Here is a 21,697-nt window from a genome sequence, read left to right as displayed (position 1 = left end):
ACATTTTGGTAAAGCTTGCTGTGGTTAAGAAGCAGAAGCTAAGTAGCTTTTAATAATACAGCAGTTCAACGCTGATTTGCAAGGCATTCCAGTCACATCATCGTTTGCAGTTGGTAAGGTGCATTCCATGTCAGTTTATGAAGCACAACTGTTTCCTCCTTTTTTTGCCAGCATGAGTGTAGGTGTAAAACATTATCAAAAAATATGTCAGTACATTCTGGGGACTGAGTAACTGAGAGAGAGAGTAACTGAGAGTAATAAAATACAGAGCATGTCACTATTAGGTTACTCATTCAAATCCTGCTTATTTCCAAAGAGATTAAACATTTTTAGTATTAGATGCTTATTTAGAGTTCTGTGTGAATTGAGTTGGTGGGCTGAGTCCAATTCCACTTTTTGTCTTTACAGTTGGCACGAATGGGCATTTTTGTTGACACTCATCAGAAAGGCCAAACAATGACTTGTCATGGAGCATAAGTTACCATTTCAGCCCTTCGCAGTAGTCCCATCCAGGTAAGGGTTAACACACTACTTTTCAGTGGTGGGCATTGTGGGAGACCTGCATGGCCACTTCATCTGTGTTTTATTTATTCTGTGGATTTCCTGAGCATACACTGACAGAGCACCAGGTGGCTTTCCTTTAATAGACCCCCCATTTCCATATGTCCCTCTTCTGTGTTGTGTTGGTCTGTGGACATAATAATAGCAGTTCTGGTTGCAAAACACCATCTGTATTAATTAATCCTCACAAAGGCCTCCTTTAAAGGTAAGTGCTATTGTCTCCATGTAGAGATGGGAAAAACTGAGGAAGACAGATCCTATGGCTTACTGAAGCCCATACAACCAGTGTCTGGGAAGCCAGGTTTGGAATGTCAATGGTCCAGGCTCCTTAAGCTTGTGTTCAGCCCACTAGATCCTTCCAACAGATGTCTCTTTAGCCCACTGAGGCACAGAGCATTAATGTGTATACCTTCTATTGTTATGAATGGGAGTTACATGCACATATACCCCATTAACTGAAGTGCATTGGTTGCTTAGCAGCTCTTGGGATGACTATGGTGTTACTACATATTATTATTAGGGCACAACATTTATTTTCTGATGACTTCATATTCCGACGTGATGAACCCCATATGGTCAAACCCATTGGCACTTCCCAACAGGATTAACAAATTACAATAAAAATGTGTGACTTTTCCTAACAGAACCTCCGTGTGTCAGGAAAATGCACTCCCTTCCCATATCCCATTACACCAGGGTTCATCGGGAGGTCACAAATAGGGGCAGCAGCGGTCCCCTGTGGGGCTCTGTAATTTTTATAACTGCCATAAAAAGCAGGTTTTACACTTTCTTGGGGAAAACTGAGGTGTTTTGTAGAGATTTCACTGATGTAAGGTCAAACATGATCTCTTGCAAAAAATATTAAGGCCTGCCATTCTCCCAATCAATGCATAAACATTCTATGCTGCACTCTGTGTATTTTCACATAACTGACAGACTATGGTAAATCTTGGGCTCAGGATACTTATACACAAAATAACAGTTTTGTGGTTTCTAAGTGATGAAAACACTTTGCAAATAAAGCATTTGTCTCCTGAGAATTACACCATCTAATTTCATTTTCTCCTAAATCAAATAGCATATTAATCCCCAATTGAAAACATGTTTCAGTTGCACAAACAATATTTAAATAATATAATAGAGACATCTTTTATAAATATGTGTAAACAAATTCCACAGAAACTAATGAGGAGGCTATAATTAATAGAAATGCCAAGGGCCAGTTAACCAGAAAAACTAAAACATCATAAATCTGTCTCCAGCTTGCTCCCATACACTGATGCATGGATACTCTAAGCTTAAATATTTAACAATCAATAATTCAAATACCTATCCTACCCTATAAAATGTGTCATATTTATAAATAAATGCAACATTTAGATGAATTTCACATAAAACTTCTATATATTTCACCCAATAACAAAAGGCAACCTTTTTGAAGAACCTCCTTTGTAAGAAATACAGTCTATAGCTAACTGTGTGTTTACACAAATCACCTATTAAAAATAACACTCATTGTTTTTCCCTAATAGTGCTGATGGGCAAAATGGACCATAAATCATTCTTTTCTGCTGTAAAAGTATGGTACACCCTGGCTTCTGTTCTTAGAGTTTATCAGGACCAGATTGGCAGCCAAAGCAGCTGACATCCAACACGATATTGAAAGACTCTGTGAATTATTTACATAGAATTCTGTGGCTCTTTGTGCCACCAGACTATATTATGTCTGTCCTTGTAATTCAAGCCCTTATCTTTTATGTCTCTTGAGAAAAACTGAAGTTCTTGGAAGATGCTGGTGACTATCAGCCTTCATAGACTAGCCCGTCAGTGTTTTGTTATGAATTAGATGAATTACTCTTTGAATTTAACCACTTTAAATAAGTAAAATGTAAGTAACCATTGACAACCATTATTTACCCTCCCTTTGCAATTATTTGATTTAGAATCAGCATCCAGCTGCTGATTTATTAAACTGTGTGCAGTGCAAGGGGATATCCAGGAGTCTTCTATGAAGTATAGTAATGGATAGACACTTCTCATGCACTTAAGGAAGTTATAAACTGATGTGCTTATTTAGTACTTTCAGTAGAGCTACATTTTTCAAAATGTGCACTAAGATCATCTCAGTTACCATTTGTCCTCTCATGATTTATAAGTTGCTGTTTTCAAGTTCTGCCTTTAAAATCCACAGTTAGGATGCTATACGTAATGGGATTCCTTCAGTATGGCAAATTCCATGCTCCTATCCACTACACCTGGTGTTTTGCTTACTTTCCCAGATATTTGATTTACTTCACAGGAGAAGACTGAACTCTTTTATTTTTATAAACACAACCCAGAAAACTACCAACCAGTCAGTTTAACTTTTGAACATGTCCTCCCACTGGGTTGGTTGTTCCAGTGGTATGTAGGCCTCAACACCAAATAAAATACAGAGGTACCATTGTCCGTCTAGTAAGAATGGGAAACAAAGCTTAGGATTCAGAATTCTCCCCATTCTTTTGCTCCCCTAAAGAGTTTAAGCAAGTCATGCTCATTGGCTGTTAATTTGGAGTTCAGGGAACTGTTCAGTTGTGTGAAACTGAGGATAGATCCTTGGCACCTTTTTTTGCATAGGTGACTGGGGTGATTGTTTTGGCTGAACTCTCAGTCTTATGGCTAACAAAGGCAGAGGACACAGATGTTGTTGGTATCCCAAAGCTTTCTGGGTCTGTTTGCTGCTGGCCTTTTGTGGTGTTACTGGATTTCGAGCTGAACATGTAAAATATTGTTGCAACCACTGTTCTATGTTTGGACCGTCTTCTGCAAAGTGGGCCAAGTGAGGTGTCAATTGAAAGCTGATGATTCGCTGATTCTGTTTTTACTGCTCATATGCATGTATCATGTTTGCATTTGAATTTATTAGTATTGGCTCTCTACTTGCATTTCAAATTTTAGTTTCTGGGCAATCTCAACAGAAGGTTCGGCAACCTACTGTAAAACGGTTCCAAGTCAAGTGAAGCAGTATTTGACAAACAAAGGGCCTTATCAGGTGCCAATCCACATCTGAGGAATTTGGCTGTGAGCATGAAACCCAGCAGACGGACAATGGCTGATTGTCTAAAAAAGGACGTGGACTGGTGACCTGCTCATGTGACAGGCTCTGTCATGGACATACATTCAAACAGCAAAAACAACTGAATTCCCTCTACACATGCAAGGGTATAAAGGGGGCCTTGAGAGTTCCTCTATTTTTGTCTTCATTCCAGCTCATCACTTCAGAAGCATCTTTGCTATGGACTTGACCCTGGAAGGACTGATGACCCATCCTAACCAAAGGATGTGTTCAAGGGAATTTTACAATAGCAGCTTACTCCACCTCTGCTGTGGGCCTGCAGAAAGAACTTTGTGATTGGTGTATGTAATTTGATAGCTTTAACAATTTTACTCCCAATCCTTTCTTTCTTTCTTTCCTTTTTTTCTTTCATTCTAATAATAAACCTTTAGCTTTTAGACACATTGTATAACTTGATCAAGGAATGTGGCTGGTCCTTTGGGACTGGAAGAACCTGTTTGGATTGGGTGAGATTGGTTTTCATAACCTCTTTTCTGTGTAAGAAAGATACTAGTTGTGGCACAAGAAAAGCTGGAGTGTGCAAGGGCATTGCTTGTGTGACTTCTTGCTATCCAGTGTGGCAACAGAAGTGCTCTGTGTGACTGATTTGGTGCACCTTATAGTGGAGAATAGTACTTCCTGCCCCCAGTCCTAGCAACTTTCCCCACCTTCTGAAATTAAAAAAAAATTGTCTCCAAAACATTCCAAAAACTTGTGGGATAAGCTGTGCCCACCTTTGTTGTTTTCCCAAAAAAATAAGTGGACAGTTGAATTTTCCCCATCATCACCAAGTTCCTGTGCTTTTGTGATTCTGTCAGATGCTCAAAAAAAGACTCACCCACTTCTTCTTCCTGGTTAAGTGTGCTGTAGTGATCCTTGCTATGACATTACCTTTGTGTTTTTACCCTTTTTATGCCTACCCAGAGACTCTCAACAAGTTTGCATCCCATTTCCAGCTCAACCTCAGTCCAAATGGCTACATTTTCAATATATAAGGCCATACCTCCTCCCTTCCCCCCCGTCCTTTGTAAGCAAGCTGTACCCTTCTATACCAACATTCTGTATATTATCCCACCAAGTCTCTGTGATGCCAACTATGTCATGTGTGTTTATTCACTCGTATTTCGAGCTCTTCCTGCTTCTTCCCCATACTTCTCGCAGCAGTATACAGACAACTAAGGTACTGATTGATTTCACCCAAGGTCTGTCAAGCCTCTCCTTTATTCCTGTGATTACAGCCCACACTCTCCCAAATTCTGACCCATCTCAAATGTTGCCTCTAATTTTTTTCCACCGATGGGCAGAATAAATTTTGTTATGTGCACAGATGCATGTGTGACTGTGCACCACCAGGAGAAACATGTTGCTGGCTGTGGAGCATTGTGGGCATTCTGCAGATCAGCTGGGTGGCACCTGACACTCTTCTGGGTGACGGATCAAGCCTACAGGGAAACCGGACATCTCTCAGCTCTCTGTGTTTTCAACTTATCTGTGAGCTTTGGTCACCTGCTCCTGCCATCCCAAATTTACAGCCTTCCTTGATCTAGTTGAAACACTTCAGCCTATGATTTACTTGAAGCACATGGTCCCACTGGGACTCAGTCAGGAATTCAGCTCATTTCTAATTAGTAAACCTGAGAGGCCAATAGGTGCCCTAATCACTGTTTTATTTAAATCAAATCTGCATGAGTCAGTTGAAGTCTCAGATTTGACCTTCTGTGAAATAGTTATTATCAGGGGTGAGAACTCTTCTTCATCTTAAAAATTCACATATACAAACTGCAAAAAGCTACAATTTTGTCCTCAGACATGGAGAAAAAATACCCTCAAATAATAACCACAGTAGCGCTCATGACAGTGCAAGAGGTACTGCAGCAGCTCTGGAGCAGGCAATTATGAGCTGTGCAGTGTATCTTCCCACCTCCATCATCTCACTGCTGGTGCAGCAAAAGGAGAAGAAAAGTCAGTGATATCCATTAGCTTCAATTACGTCAGCAATGCAGCAGACTGTAAGGGCTGTCAAATGAAAAGAGACATGATTAGCAGGGAAAAGCTGCACTGTGTTTTCAAGTTCCTACGAGGGTAACAACAAACAGCAGAAAGAAAAAAATTAAACTCCTTAAAACAAAACAGTTGACAGCGTCCCCTTCATTCTAATCGGGTTGGATAATGCGATCTGTGGGCAGGTACTAGAAGGTATGAATAACATTTATGGGAACATTTTTCAATTTCCTCACAACCTAAGGCAGTAAGTTGCCATTCATTTCTTCAGAGATTAATCTTGCTTTGTCAGAAAGATGTAGATTAAGGGGCTTTCTTCATGAATGAATTTATATCCCGCCTGCATATGATTTTCATGAAAGTTGCACAGGAAATTGACTTTCTCAAACCTCGCCTGAGGAATGTCTCTGAGAACTGGTGACGGCAGGTTTACTCCTGGGGCACCTCTGACAGTTCACACCTGGTGCTTGGACTTTGGAGTAAATGTGTATTTTTGCTCTTTGGTTTGTTGACAGTATTTGCAGTCTAAAGAGCAGGAGGTGACAAGTATGGCTTCAAGAATCTTGGGAAGCCATGACCCAAGGTCATTTCAAGAGACTTGGGGAAGAAATAAATGTTCCATGCCCTGATCATGTACGATGCGGAGTGCTTTTAATGGCCTTTGACTTCAAAGAGATTTGTGAGTACTTTTCTTCTTCAATGGAAGCACTTAGAACTTCGTAAGACTGGGTCCCAAACGTGTATTTTTTGGCTGGTTACTCACTCTGATTCAAATCTGAACTCTCATCCAGTGGTGGGGGTGGGGAGTTATGACTGACATTTGAGCACAGTTCTCTTCTCAAATAAACAATTATTTAATGATTATTGCAAATACCCCCAAACAATCATATTACACATCATATTGTGGAGGCTAGCTTTACCACTGTTACTCCAATTTCATACCAGTGTATCTCTACTGAAACCAACAGTGTTACTGCGTTGTTCAATCAGACTACTGTATGTCTGTAGCCTGTCAAGCTGGAAGTCTTTGCTTGAAAATATTATTAAAATTATCTATACAGTGACCTCAGAACTATCTGACCACTTCAAGTCTGTGAGCTCACCAGACTTCCAAGGTAAGTTGTCATCCTGGGTCAGTCCTGGGATGGAAGGCTTCCAAGGAACACTTTGGACTATAGATATTTAGTTTAGCTGTTAGCAGGATTCAATAGTGGAGAAATGATCCAACAGGATTCCCTACCCAACTCCTTTCACAGTACAAGCAACCACTCATACACATGCATGAGTAGGTGACCATCCATCCCATTTTGGCTGGGACAGCCCTGTATTTCTGGTGCCAGGAAGGCATCCCAGTTTAGTTTAACAGAGGGGCTAATTGCCCCATATTCACATGGGGAAGTGGCTGCTGTCTGGTTCTCAGCTCTCCAAGGTGTGGGAAAGCTGGAAGCCAGACCAACGCAGCTGCTGCCCAGCTCCCAGCAGCTCGCAGGAGCCAGGAACCAGACTGGTGCAGCTGCCACCTGATTTCCAGCTCCCCGCAGCTTGGAGGAGCCAGGAGCTGGAAGGCACGGCTGCCTCCTGGTTCTCTGCAGCTTGGGGGAGCTGGACCAGCACAGCTGCCTTGGCTCTCAGCTCCCCATGGCTCCAGGAGAGCCAGGAACTGGAAGGCGCGGCTTCTGCCAGGCTCCCGACTGCTCAGGGGAGCTGGGAGGAGCACCAGTGACACCGTTGCCCCTTTCCTGGCTCCCCGCCGCTTGACGGAGCGGGGAGGAGCACCAGCACAGGGGGGTTCCCAGTGTGGGCCCCAGCCCCCTTCCTGGTGCCCCAAGGCAACGGGCAGCTGAGAGCCACAGCTACACCCTGCAGCCAGGGAACCCACCGCCCAGCAGAGTGACAGCCCCTACAGGGCAGCCACTGCATAAGTAGGGTGACCATCCATCCCATTTTGGTCAGGACAGTCGCCTATTTCAGGTGCCAGGAAGGAGTCATCCACCCCCACTCAGGTTGTCCCATATTTAGCCTGGGGGAATTGGGTCACCCTATTCATATGGCCAATGGAAGTAAATGAAAAAGAAAAAACCCTCATTGCTTGTCATAACAGTAGAGTGGCAGCCTTGGTGTCTAGAATCATAGAATACTAGGACAAGAAGGAACCTCGAGAGGCCATCGAGTCCAGCCCCTCTGCCCCAATGGCAGGACCAAGTACTGTCTAAACCATCCATGATAGATGTCTATCTAACCTGTTCTTAAATATCTCCAGCGATGGAGATTCCACATCCTCCCTTGGCAATTTACTCTACTGTTTGACGACCCTGAGAGTTAGGAACTTTCTCCTGATGTCCAACCTGAACCTCCCTTGCTTCAGTTTAAGCCCATTGCCTCTTGTTCTATCCTCAGAGGCCAAGAAGAACAAGTTTTCTCCCTTCTCCTTATGCCACCTTTTTATATACCTGAAAACTGCTATCATGTCTCCCCTCAATCTTCTCTTTCCCAAACTGAACAACACAAAACAAGAATGAAGGAGCAAGATTATAAGGGCTAAGGCACAAAATGAGCTCAAACTAGCTACAGGCATAAAGGGAAACAAGAAGGGTTTTTATAAATATATTAGAAACAAGAGGAAGACCAGGGACAAGGTAGGGCCATTGCTCAGTGAGGAGGGAGAAACAGTAACAGGGAACTTGGAAATGGCAGAGATGCTTAATGACTTCTCTGTTTCGGTCTTCACTGAGAAGTCTGATGAAGGAATGCCCAACATAGTGAATGCTAGTGGGAAAGGGGTAGGGTTAGAAGTTGAAATAAAAAAAGAACAAGTTAAAAATCACTTAGGAAAATTAAATGTCTGCAAGTCACCAGGGCCTGATGAAATGCATCCTAGAATACTCAAGGAGCTGATAGAGGAGGTATCTGAGCCTTTATCTATCATCTTTGGAAAATCATGGGAGACAGAAGAGATTCCAGAAGACTGGAAAAGGGCAAATATAGTGCCCATCTATAAAAAGGGGAATAAGAATAACCCAGGAAACTACAGGCCAGTCAGCTTAACTTCAGTGTCAGGAAAGATAATGGAGCAGGTAATTAAAGAAATCATCTGCAAGCACTTGGAAGGTGGTAAGGTGATAGGGAACAGCCATCATGGATTTGTAAGGAACAAATTGTGTCAAACTAATTTGAAAGCTTTCTGAGATAGGATAACAAGCCTTGTGGATAGGGGAGAAGCAGTAGATGTGGTATACCTAGACTTTAGTACAGCATTTGATACAGTCTTGCATGATATTCTTATCAAAAAACTAGGCAAATACAATTTAGATGAGGCTACTATAAGGTGGGTGCATAACTGGCTGGCTATCTGTACCCAGAGAGTAGTTCTTAATGGTTCTCAATCCTGGGGAAAAGTATAACAAGTGGGGTTCCGTAGGGGTCTGTGTTAGGACCAGTTCTGTTCAATATCTTCATCAACGATTTAGATATTGGCATAGGAAGTACGCTTATTAAGTTTGCAGATGATACCAAGCTGGGAGGGGTTACAACTGCTTTGGGGGATAGGGTCATAATTCAAAATGATCTGGATGAATTGGAGAAATGGTCTGAGGTAAACAGGATGAAGTTTAATAAGGACAAATGCAAAGTGCTCCACTTAGGAAAGAACAATCAGTTTCACATATACAGAATGGGGAGAGACTGTCTAGGAATGACTACAGCAGAAAGGGATTGAGGGGTTATAGTGGACCACAGGCCAAATATGAGTCAACAGTGTGATGCTGTTGCAAAAAAAGCAAACATGATTCTCAGATGCATTAACAGGCGTGTTGTGAACAAGATACAAGAAGTCATTCTTCCGCTCTACTCTGCACTGGTTAGGCCTCAGCTGGAGTATTGTGTCCAGTTCTGGGCACCGCAGTTCAAGAAAGATGTGGAGAAATTAGAGAGGGTCCAGAAAAGAGCAACAAGAATGATTAAAGGTTTAGAGAATGTGACCTATGAAAAAAAGGTTTGCCTATATTCATCCTTGGTAATTTGTCCTTGTTTCCATTTTTTATACGATTCCTTTTTTATTTTGAGATCATGCAAGATCTCCTGGTTAAGCCAAGGTGGTTTTTTGCCACATTTTCTATCTTTCCTACACAGTGGGATAGCTTGCTTTTGGGCCCTTAATAATGTCCCTTTGAAAAACTGCCAACTCTCCTCAGCTGTTTTTCCCCTGCTTCCCATGGGACCTTACCTACCAGCTCTCTGAATTTACCAAAATCTGCCCTCCTGAAATCCATTATCTCTATTTTGCTGTTTTCCTTTCTACCCTTCCTTAGAATTGTGAATCCTATGATTTCATGATCACTTTCACCCAAGCTGCCTTCCACTTTCAAGTTCTCTACCAATTCATCCCTATTTGTTAAAATCAACTCTAGAACAGCTTCCCCCTGGTAGCTTTTTCAACCTTTTGGCATAAAAAATTGTCTCCAATACAATCCAAGAACTTACTGGATAGTCTGTGCCCCGCTGTATTAGTTTTCCAACATATATCTGGATAGTTGAAGTCCCCCATCACCACCAAATCCTGGGCCCTGCATGACTTTGTTATTTGTTTAAAAAAAGGCCTCATCCACCTCTTCCGCCTGGGTAGGTAGACTGTAGTAGACTTCTAGCAGGACATCACACTTGTTTAAACACGTTCTAGAGTGAGTCAAAACCAGCACAATTTCTTGTGGAAAGTTGACATTTATGACCATCTCCACCAAATTACCACTGAGGTAATGCCATTCCGCCAGCGTACATTTCTGCTCCAAGTGTCAGAGGCTGTGGTACAGGTTATTTCCCTCCTGTAATTGCTGAGTGCTGGTGCTGTGCTGTGCATTGTGAAACAGATGCCATATTTCATCCCAGTAATGGCTTCTCTTCAATACAAGCAAAGCATGTTGCAGGAAAGTTGGAGGGGAGGCGAGAGTGGCATTCCCTGGTTACTGGTGATTTAAAAATATTGGGAGAAAACACATCTGTATTATAATCTTCCTTTGCAGACATTGTAAAGTCCCATTTCAGGAAAGGAGCTGTAACAATGCTCAAACATGATCATTATAAGAGAAGGCTGAGGACAGATGCTGCCGGGCCTGAGAGGAGGCCAAGTTCTGGGTAGAAGTGGCAGGGCTAGGTCTCACCTTTTCCAGCCAGCCCTTCAGCACTGCTGGGTGTACACCGGCCAGGCTCCAGCAGCAATTTAAAGGAGCCAGCTCTCCAGCCATTGCCACTGCTGAGGTGGCAGTGGCCTGGAGCCCTGAGCCCTTTTAAATCACACATCCAGTCGGTGGCCCTGTTATAAATAGGTCTAAAAATAAAAGCACACAACTTGCAAGATACAGGAGAATGGCAACCCACCAGATATAACAGCTGCTATCAAACAGGTGTATCCTGAAAAGGAGAGACAGACGCCACCCAGGCAATAATTATTACACAATCTTGTTACATTTAAAATAGATCAGGAAAAAAATCCCACCAATAAACCCATGACACTAATAGCTTCAGGCAAAGTACTGTAAATTCATAATCAGCTGTAGCCTGATGTTTTGCCATTCACTTTGGCCATCCAAGCAATTTATTGTTTCACATAGCCAACTGGCATGGATGTTACCATGTGGTACACCTCTGTTCACAAAATTCAAACCTCAGACTAGTAGTATAAGCTTTTCCTTTAAAGTCTGTGAATTTTTGTTGCATTAACAGTCAGGCCATGGTTGGAGTTTGAAAATAAATCTGGACTGTTTGTGTTTTAATATATCCTGAAGTGGCAGAAGGCTGGGAAGGAGAGAAAAAGTTTGGAAGAAATGCAAATGCAAAAAGTATCCAGCATGATTTGATTCAAGTGAGGTATTGCCATTGGTTGAGACCAATATATGTTGTGTGCCTCTGGAAAATCCCAAATCCTCTTTCATTGCCAAAAAAAACATTTTCTGTTTGCAAATCTGGCTCCTCCGATTGAAAAATAAATGGCCGAGGTTTGGATATAACTTGGAGCACAGCAATGAATTGATTTGGGTTTTTGGAAAACGAACAATGAACGGAAATAAATGCAAGATCAGCCAAAGCTCATGTAAGTGATGAGCCTTTCTTTAGTCATGAGCAAATCAGTCCTTGGTGGTTTTTAATTGGACTGTCCTAAATCAGTATTTCCCAGATGCTTGGAAAAGTGAACCAGCTGTACAACTTTTCATCACACCACCCTACTATGGATTGTTAAAAGGCTACCCTTTAAAAGTAGATATGCCTTCCATCTCCCCTGGATAGTGCTTGATGCTCCCACAATGTTCAGAAATTCTTGTTTACATAATACGATGGACCTGTTCTTTTTGACATTGACATTTAAAGTGTCAGTGGCGTGTGAGTGTGCACCTGTTGAAATGAGCAAAGCAGTGCATGCCTCAGAATAATTGTTTCAGGTGCTCTTCAAAGTCAGGCAGATATCTGCCTCATTCATGTTCACATTATGTTATGAAAATTTCCTTTCACGCCATAACACCTACACACATTGTGATGGACCTCCCCCCCCAACCCATGCTTTATGGGAAGTGGCTTATGAATATGGATATGCAGTCTTTTTTTTTGTAATGTTACATACCAGTACGGTGGACCATCATCTTTTTTTTCATAGTGATGGTTGCCAATTTTTTAAAATGTTTATACAAGACACTGGGGCATCTAGCCTCACCAGCAGCCTGGCCAGGGTTTGGGGTTGTCCCTGGCAGGGATCTGGCTTGGGGCATGGAGTACCAGTACCTCTTTTTTTTTTTTTTTTTTTAAACAAAAAAGGCATTGTAAATATGCATAAATCAGAAATGTTTTGGACAAAATGTGCCTTGTAACCTATCATTTTTAATATTATATCTTGCTAGAGCTGTAAATCCTATTTTTGTGCATGTATCATTTTTGTGGCTGAAGTAATAAGAATGGTCACCATATTTGCATTCCAATTGTTTGTCTCTGTGAAGACTTCTACAGGAGGTGTGGCTACTCTATTGTGAGAGGCTAGCAGTACTTAGCCAACAAAGTGCCGTTAATGGATGTCAATCCACACCTGAAGAATTTTGCTATCTACATTCAAACCAGTGAGTAAGCAATGGCTGATTGCCTAAAAAGGACACGGACAGATGATTTCATGTTACAGTCTTTCTGTTGGAGAATACTTTTACTGATGCACCCTAAGAAAGACAGAGAACTTTACTAGAGGCCCTGGTCAGGATAAGATCATGTCTGACCTGCAGATTTTGCCTGATGTAAAGCTGCTGTTTGGGGTGAGAATTCAAAAGTAACTAGATTTTTTTTAGGGGAACAGAATTAGCTATGCACCATCTCTTTTGTTTAATTTGGTAACTTACTTTGATCTGCTTGTTCTCACTTATACCTACTTAAATCCTAGTGTTTTGCTTAATAAAAACCTCTTGTTCATAATCAAATCAAGCCCAGTGTAAATTGTTATTACACGGGGAGGGCTACCACTGTGCATATCTCCTTGTCATTGATAAAAGGTGTTTATTTAATGAACCCTCCCTGTGTAAATCTTTTGCACAGAGAGGGATTTATTTGGGGGCTGGGGGCAATCCCTTCTGGGGGGTTTGATTGCTTGGGTGTTGTGCCCTAAAACTGCATCCACCCAGTGCTGTGGTTAAACAGTGGCTGCATCACTTTGTGGGATGTGAGGTATCCCCAACCCTGTGCTTTGGCTGGATGAGCCCAGCGAATCTGATTCCATAGGACAGAAAGTTACAGGACTTAAAAGCAGCGGTGATTGAAAGGTACAGAACTTGCAGCTGCATTGTACTGAAGTGAGTGAAGACTGTAATACAACAGCATCAGAGCTTGATCCTTGAGTTCAAGGAGGCCGGCTCATACTTAAAGACTAGCATCAGCACTATGGTCACATGTAGGAACCCTAGCCATGGACCAGCACCCCATTGTGCTAGGCACTGTCCAAACACAGAACAAAAAGATGGTCCCTGCCCACAAGGCACTTCTAAGCTAATTATAAGGTAAGGGACCTGAATACAGCCATATGGGGATGGACACAGTTACAGTGAGACAGCTTTGCTCCTTATTGGTCTCTGCACACGACAAGCCCAACTACTGTCACTTTTTTTGTAGGCATCATGGCAAAGGAGGCAGGATTAAAGGCTGAATAATGAGGTAGCATTGAAGATGTCTATGGGAGTGGTTTCCTAGTGTGAGGGGCTGCAGGGGACAAAGCACAAAGGTGTTGGCAAATGTGACATGTGGGTGATGGAGGTTAGCATCTTGGCCTCCTCAGAGAAGGAGAGAGTTTGCTAATGGAAGCAGAAAAGTGGCATAAGGGAGAGCTGGGAAGGGCATTGGGAGTGAATACAAGCTGCTTTGCTTGAAGGGGAGCCAGTGGGATGCTGCAGTGAGAGACGGGCCATGGCCAAAGCAATGGGCTTGGAGAGTCTGAATGCCTTGTGCAGACATATAGCCTTATGGTATCTATAAACAATTTCTTCCTACCTTATAATACTTAATATAGACCTAGCAGCTGCCACAAAACAAAGCCTACTGATGTCAGTGAGACTGATATCATCAGTGGTATTTAGGCTCCTACTGCCCATGGATTTAAATGGGAAATAGGGGCCTGAACAACTTTGATGATCTGACCCATGCACTGATCATGCCACTGACACCTGTCTTCTTGTTCTCCGGGGCTGTCTGCCATCCTGTCCAGCTGGGCTGGATTCTCTAGTCTCCCCTGGCTGGCCAAAGCACAGAGTGGGGATTACCACCACCTAGCGGAGCAAAAGCGGACACTGATTTACTTCAGCTTTGGGAAGATACAGCTCTCGCTCTCTCTGCTCCTATATTATTATTACTATTATTACTATAATTATTATTCACTCCATTTCCATCTGCTGAGATGGGTTTTACCCACACAAGCTCATGGCTTGATATATTTGTAGCCTCTTAAGGTCCCACAGAACTGCTTGTTATCCCAGTGCTGCCATCACCACTAAAAAGACTTGCTCTACTTGCATAAAAACACTTAAAAAATCAAAGAATAAATGGAAGCAGTATAAACTTCACACACTGCATGTCATGGGACTGCCCAAAGGGATTCTGCTATCTTTAGCCTTTTTAAGGTAAGCCTGGCTATAGCATCATATCTGAATGTCTGCAACATTCACCGTATGAGGCTCTGTAAGTCTGTATGAAGAGCTGTTATCCATTCTGTGGTGTAAGGAATGTGAGACATTGTGAAGGAGTCAAGGCAGGCCTAAAAGCATGGGAACTGGCTGACTAAAGCGTAGTGTGCCTTCTGAGTTACTTCGCACATTGCCTCATCACAGCTTGCCCACAGGCCTGAATTTGAGTTACGATTATATAAATCTCATTCACAAATTTATTGCCATAATTTATCAGCTCATGTTGCCGAATGGCCAAGTAGTTAATTTTAAAATGAAGTGGTACTATTTTCATTAATACCCTTGTGCTAACTACCTATCAAAACACTCAGTGGCAATTAATACCATGTTGTTGAAGTATTGAACCAATAAATATTTCCCGCCATTGCTTGTCTTTAGCAGACAAAAGATATTAGACTAACCCACTGCCTTAATAATGCTTTCTCCTTCCTTTTTTTTCCATATCATCAAAAACATTTACGTTTAAGGGAAAATATTAAATAGCAAGATCAGCCCACAACATGAATTTCAAAGGCTGTTGTTTCATGACATATATAAGTAATCCCTTGAAGACATCATTGCAATAACAAGAAACCTGAAAGATCAAAAATTTCAGAAGATTATATATCATCAATACAGAAGCAATTTGGCATAGCCTGCATTAGAAAAAAAGCCTAGAGTGTCAAGAATGTTGAAATTTGGCATCGGCACACACTAGATAACATTCTGTTTTACTATTCACTAACTTGCTAACACACACAACTTTACTACAGGAGAGATATATTTCAAGGAGGAATGTAGCTTCCTGTTCCTATAGGTGGTTTTCAGAATATGCTTCTATTATCAAGGAGAACAAACCTGATAGTGTTAGGTGAGAATCCACCAAAATGCAAATAAGTTTTGAGAGTTTCTTTTATTTGCAGCAAATGCACATGAAACCCAATTTGCATATTGCAAAACCCTTGGGCCATTAAGGAGGTTGAATTCTCTTCTTGCTTTAGTCACATGCAACCTGGATGAATTCAGTGAGGTTGAGGTCATGTGATTGGGTTAAAAAAAAAAAGCCTAGGTAAAAATATTCTTAGTGCTGCTGCTGTGCTTGAATTCTTTGCTTAATTGTTTATTATGACTTTCAAACAAATCACTGTTTCAGCTGCAATCTTTCATACATCGTGCTCTAATATCCTGCCTCTGTGGCAAGTGTGTGTGTGCGTTTGTAATCTATGCAAAATCAAGTACATGTTTCGATGGGATGCTGATCGTATACATCTTCCTGTAAACAGGTTGCTCTTAGTTTGCTCTTGCTCTGTTGCTCTTAGTTTCAGCCAGCTGTAGTAGCAGAAAGTAGCATGGAAATCTCTCCTCCATGCATAGAAATATGAGAAAATTAATTCTGGAGCCAAAGCCATGCTTGAACATGCCGAGGGCTGCTTAGGAGTATTGGGCTATGACAACTTTGGCTTAAACATAGCTGTCAGGATTTCACTTACAATGTGAGCCTGTCTTAAAGGCTGCACCATTAACTGGAATAGTAGAATGCTTAATTTTTACAATAAATAATATACACTGCTGCATAATGTCTCTACCTAAGGCCATTTGGGATTGTGAATAGTTTACATTTGGCTAATATTTGCTGTTAATCAATGAGACCCCCATTGTGCTGTAAGTGTCATGTATTCTTCTAGGGTATATTTCAATATGAGGAGAGCCATTTTAGTCAGAATAATAATGTTCACCATTCATTCAACTATATCAATGCACTTTAGAAGCATTAATTTAACTCTGAAAGTAGACAAGTCCTATTATCTCCATTCTGAGTGCTGAGAAAATTGAGTGTGCAGAGAGGTTAAATGAGTTGACCGAGTTCATGCAAAGTGGTAGAGCTCTGACTTGTCATCCTGTGGCTTGTCCACATGTCCTCAAGAAATATCTTTGTAGCAAGACTATTTCTACACATGGCTTACCATTCCCCACAATAAATTTTCATAGAAGAGACCATTATGGTCACCTAAACAGAGCATCTGAATATCAGAGACCATAGAACCAAACTCTGTGATTCGTGCACCAGGAACATAGCATGGCTAAAACTTCCGCCCCCCCCACCACTGCTTTCATGATTTCAGCTCTACCAATGGGTGCATGAATGTAAACATTGTTCCCTGGGTCTGTCAGCATTTTAAACAACCTATCTTTTAAATCTGATGAAGGTAGGCTCACCATATATGATGCAGTGTCTCCAGCTCTGCCATAATGGAGCTACATTTGTTACACTTGGTCTACACTAGGGGAGAAAGTCGATCTAAGATATGCAACTCCAGTTACAAGAATAGCATACCAGGAGTTGACGTACCTTAGACTGACTTTCTCCTCTGTCCTCACAGTGGGAGGTCAAAGGGAGAAACTCTCCCATCCACTTGCCTTACTCCTGCCAGGAGTATTGGAGGAGTATATCTGGCTGCAAACTTCCCTTACTACTGCAAGGAGTACCAGTGTTGACAGGGACATGGTAAGCTTTTGATTTAGCATGTCCCGACTAGGTGCACTAAACTGAACTTCGGAAGATCGCTCTCCACAGCTTTGATACTTCAGTAAGTGTAGTCATGCCTTTACTGTAGATAATGCCTACAGCAGAACTGCCAAGGGCATTTCATTTCTGTAGGGATTCCGTCATGATCTTTGGCATATTTACTGAGTATCTTTCACGTGGCTTACCAAGAGCATATCAACATGTAAGATGCACAGTGGAGGTGCTGTTTGTGCATTATAACACCATATCTACAGAAAACTCCTTTTCCTGTTCTCTACACACAAGATGCTAAGGGAAAACACGAATACAACCTTTTTGAGACTTTTAGTGCTAAAGCAGTCAGGACCATTTTAATGACCAGCAAACACATCTATAAAACATAAAAAACATATACATTATCTTGTAATTATGCATTTAGCCATGGCAATGCATTGCATTGTACACCATACCCACTCTGATTTGACCGTAGTGTTCCATGAATGATTTTCAGTTGCACATAGCATTTTGCAAGGCATTTCTATTCCGACTGACATACTATTAAGTCTGAGCCTACACGGTGTTGAACAGCATGGCCCTGATCCTGTAAAGCACTTATGCATGTGTTTAAAATTAAGCAAGTAAGTAGACCCATGAAGTAATTGAGATCCTGGGAACAGACACCTATACTGTGGTATGCTGTTGGGATAGAACTGCCCCAGTGGACAACAGATTGTGACTTGTAGCCTCTTCCCTGGCGGCACTGGTGAGGTTGGAATTGTGGGATCGCGCACAGATGGAGCGGCAAATTCGATAGCCAAGCCTGTTCTGATGATCTCCAAAGCCCATTTGTCATGGGTTGAGCTAGGTTGTATAGTAAGTGGGTTCTTGGTCTCACTGCACTTAGTAACCTTGTAGGAGGTAGATGGTGTAGGCTTGTGCCTCATCCTCTTCTGGCTGGAGGGTTTGTTGAAATAGCTTTTGCTCTGTAAGAAGAAAAGGGGTGACTTTGCGCTGGGCTGTACCCACAGGGCCAAAACTGCAGGGTATTGCCTTCTCCAAGGAGAATATAGCATCTTCAGGTGAGTGGCCTTCTTGAGGGCAGTAGCCAGTGCTTCCAAGTTTCTTAACTCCAAAGAGCATTTGAATAAAATGAGCTCCAGATATGTAGATGGAGCGCACCATGTTGAGTTCTCAAAGAACTTATGTGTAAGCCACCTATATGTCTTCCCTGATTCTGGGACCAGATGATGTCCTCTTCTTGGTCCCTACTTCAGCCTCATTCTCCATGACTGCTCTGTGTTTACCACAGCCAGTCTTCTCTTTGTGCTGTCAGAATACCAGCTTCCCCAGGCTTCCTTCCAACCCCTATGATTTTTCCACCAGTCCTTTGCAATATTCACCATCTCTATCCTATTACCTGTATCTTATCCCAAGGCTCTTTCTTTTGCTCTATCCTCACACACGGTTCCAGCTCTGTGCTCTAGCCTGGAGTCTCCCAAACATACCAGCAACTCTTGACTTGTCTTTTCCCACCCAGCACTACTGCTCAGGCTCGCTGACATCTCCTCACATCTTATTGAATTCAGTTTAATATGGTCCAACTGTAGCGCTCCACATATCTCCCACATCTCCTGCTCTGCCATTGTTGTTACCATCGTCTTCCTCCCTGTCTCACAGGCCCATCGCTAGAGCTGATTGAAAGTGGTGGTGGTGGTGGGAGGGGAGAGGAGTTAATGTTTTCTTTTTTTAAATGAAAAAAATGGCTTTTTTTTTTCAATTGAAAGGCTTTTGTAAGTGTCCTTGGTCAGGTAGGTAAGTACCATTGACCTTGAAGGCAGTACCACTGAATTAAAGGGAAAATGGTGCATAGGGTTTCCAACCTCACCCTTTAATGTTCACTTTTCTTTTTCCATTCTAACTTTTCCAAAATGTTCTCAGCTTTGGCAAAGCTAGAGACTAGCAAGGGAAAAAAAGTGATAGTCATTCTCCCCTCCCAATCAAACAAAACAAAACAAAAAAAAAGACAAGCAAACAAAAACAACCACCAAAAAGCAGCTCTTAGTGGGGGAAGGGAACACAAGGGGAAGGTATCGCATTACAAATTTGGACTTGTAACGCTAAAAATTATTCCAAGTTTAAAATTTCCTCAAGATTTTGAAAAAAACAGATAATAAAAATTTTCAACACTCCATCCCCACAAAAACACAAAACTATTTCCATTTTTGTAACTTGTGATATGGTAACGATGTCATATTTGTCTACTGGCTCCATCTCACTACTCAGGTGATCATGGGCTTTCCCTTGCTTCACACATACCACTCAGGTCCAAATTCTGCCTCTCTTTCTTCCAAAACCTTCTGAAGATTTTGAGTTTTCTTTCTATCTCAATGCCAGAACTCTCAGTCAGTTTTCCATTATCTTCTATCCTGAATCTCTTTTCCTCCTCTCATCCCTTCCCAAACCATTCCTTTCACTAGTCAACACAAAATGCTATCATTACTTGTTTACTGGCTTGATCTGCTCTCTCCCCCCCCGGCAACCCTTTTCACCAAGGTTCCCTCCTCCACATCAGGTTCAACCATCTTGTCTCTGCCTCTGAGGTGCTGCCGAACTTTGAGTTTTTTCAGTCTTGCCTCTTTTCAATCCCCACTGTGCTCTGTCAAAGAAGAATTAACAAGAAAAGGCTTCTGTTTTTGGCAAACTTCACACTTGCTTCCATGATGCACTTACAACTACACTAACCTATAAGACCATTTCCTTCTCCTCAGCCCATTTATAGCACAACATAGATGTATCGTCATGCTGACAAGTTCAGTGATACCAGGGTTTCTACCATAGCAGGTTGTAAATGATTGTGTATACAAAAGAACAATGGTGTAGAATTAAAACATTGCATTAGCTGGAGATGGACCCCCTGACATCATACTGCCTTGCTGCTCCTCTCCCCGCCCGGCCATCTGTACATTCATTATGCTCTTTTATGGATGTAAGCCTTTCAGGACAGGGATCATGTCTTCTTTAGTGTTTGTACAGTGCAGGCATTACCTGAATCAACAAAAATAATCATAACCCATGGCTCTTTAAGTGGTAGGAGAATCAAGAAGGTGCAGTCACAGCCACTGCAGGCAGTGAATAGGGTATGACATGAACACTAAGAAAAAAGAAAAAAGACAGAGGCTGCATCTACACTAGCAAGTTCTTTTGGAAAATCTGGCCCTTTTTGGAAAGAAGATGAGGAGCATCTATGCAAAAAATGCACTCTTTTGATCCAAAATTGAAAGAACGCGGTTCTTTCAGAAGCCCTCTTCTGCTCCCCAATCAGGAAAAGCGCCTCCTTTTGAAAGCTTCTTTAAAAAAAAAAAAAAGACAGCATATGTAGACACTCCGCAGGCCCTTTTTTTGAAAGAATAGTCCGCGTGGCACCAGATTTTTTGATTTCTGGCCCATTCTTTTGAAAGAGTGGGGCTGTGTGGACACTCTATCGAAAGAGCAGATTGATTTTTTTTAATCTGCTTTTTTGTGTATGGACGGTTCTTCAAAAGAAGTTATTTTGGAAGAGATCTTCCAGAAGAACTTCTTTTGAAAGACCACTGCAGTGTAGATGTAATCTAGGACTGCAGGGGATGGGACGGTCCCAGTGCTCATGGTCCAGCCCAAGCTCAGAAGCACGGGCCGCAGTAACACCATGCTCACTGCTGGAGCCTTGTGAGCCCAAGTCTGCCGCAACAGGACAGCTATGAATCTGTAGTTGCTGTGTAGACATACCCTCAACTACCTGTGTCAACCTGGAATGAGCCCCCTGACTTCAGCTGAATACCAAGTGAGTGGGTAGGTCTTTTCTTCTTGCAGTAAATCAGTGGGGCAGCTCCAGATTTTAACTGGATGTAATCAATAGTAGGATTTGGCCCACCATTGCTGCATCAAGCATATTCTAGCTACATATAACAGCCAAAGACTTCCATGCTCCTGTAAGTGCATGTATGTATGTGTGTGTATGTGTAGGGGGACAAGGGCTTTATAGCCGTGTCTACACGTGCACGCTACTTCGAAGTAGCGGCACTAACTTCGAAATAGCGCCCGTCACGGCTACACGCGCCGGGAGCTATTTCGAAGTTAACTTCGACGTTAGGCGGCGAGACGTCGAAGTCGCTAACCCCATGAGGGGATAGGAATAGCGCCCTACTTCGATGTTCAACGTCGAAGTAGGGACCGTGTAGTCATTGCGCCTCCCGCAACTTCGAAATAGCGGGGTCCGCCATGGCGACCATCAGCTGAGGGGTTGAGAGACGCTCTATGGTCACCGTGGGCAGCAGCCCTTAGCCCAGGGCTTCTGGCTGCTGCTGCGGCAGCTGGGGATGCATGCTG

This window comes from Carettochelys insculpta, chromosome 9 (genome assembly GCF_033958435.1).
Source record: "Carettochelys insculpta isolate YL-2023 chromosome 9, ASM3395843v1, whole genome shotgun sequence".
In the NCBI taxonomy this organism is placed as follows: Eukaryota; Metazoa; Chordata; order Testudines; family Carettochelyidae; genus Carettochelys; species Carettochelys insculpta.
Note: the sequence above shows the minus strand (reverse complement) of the source record.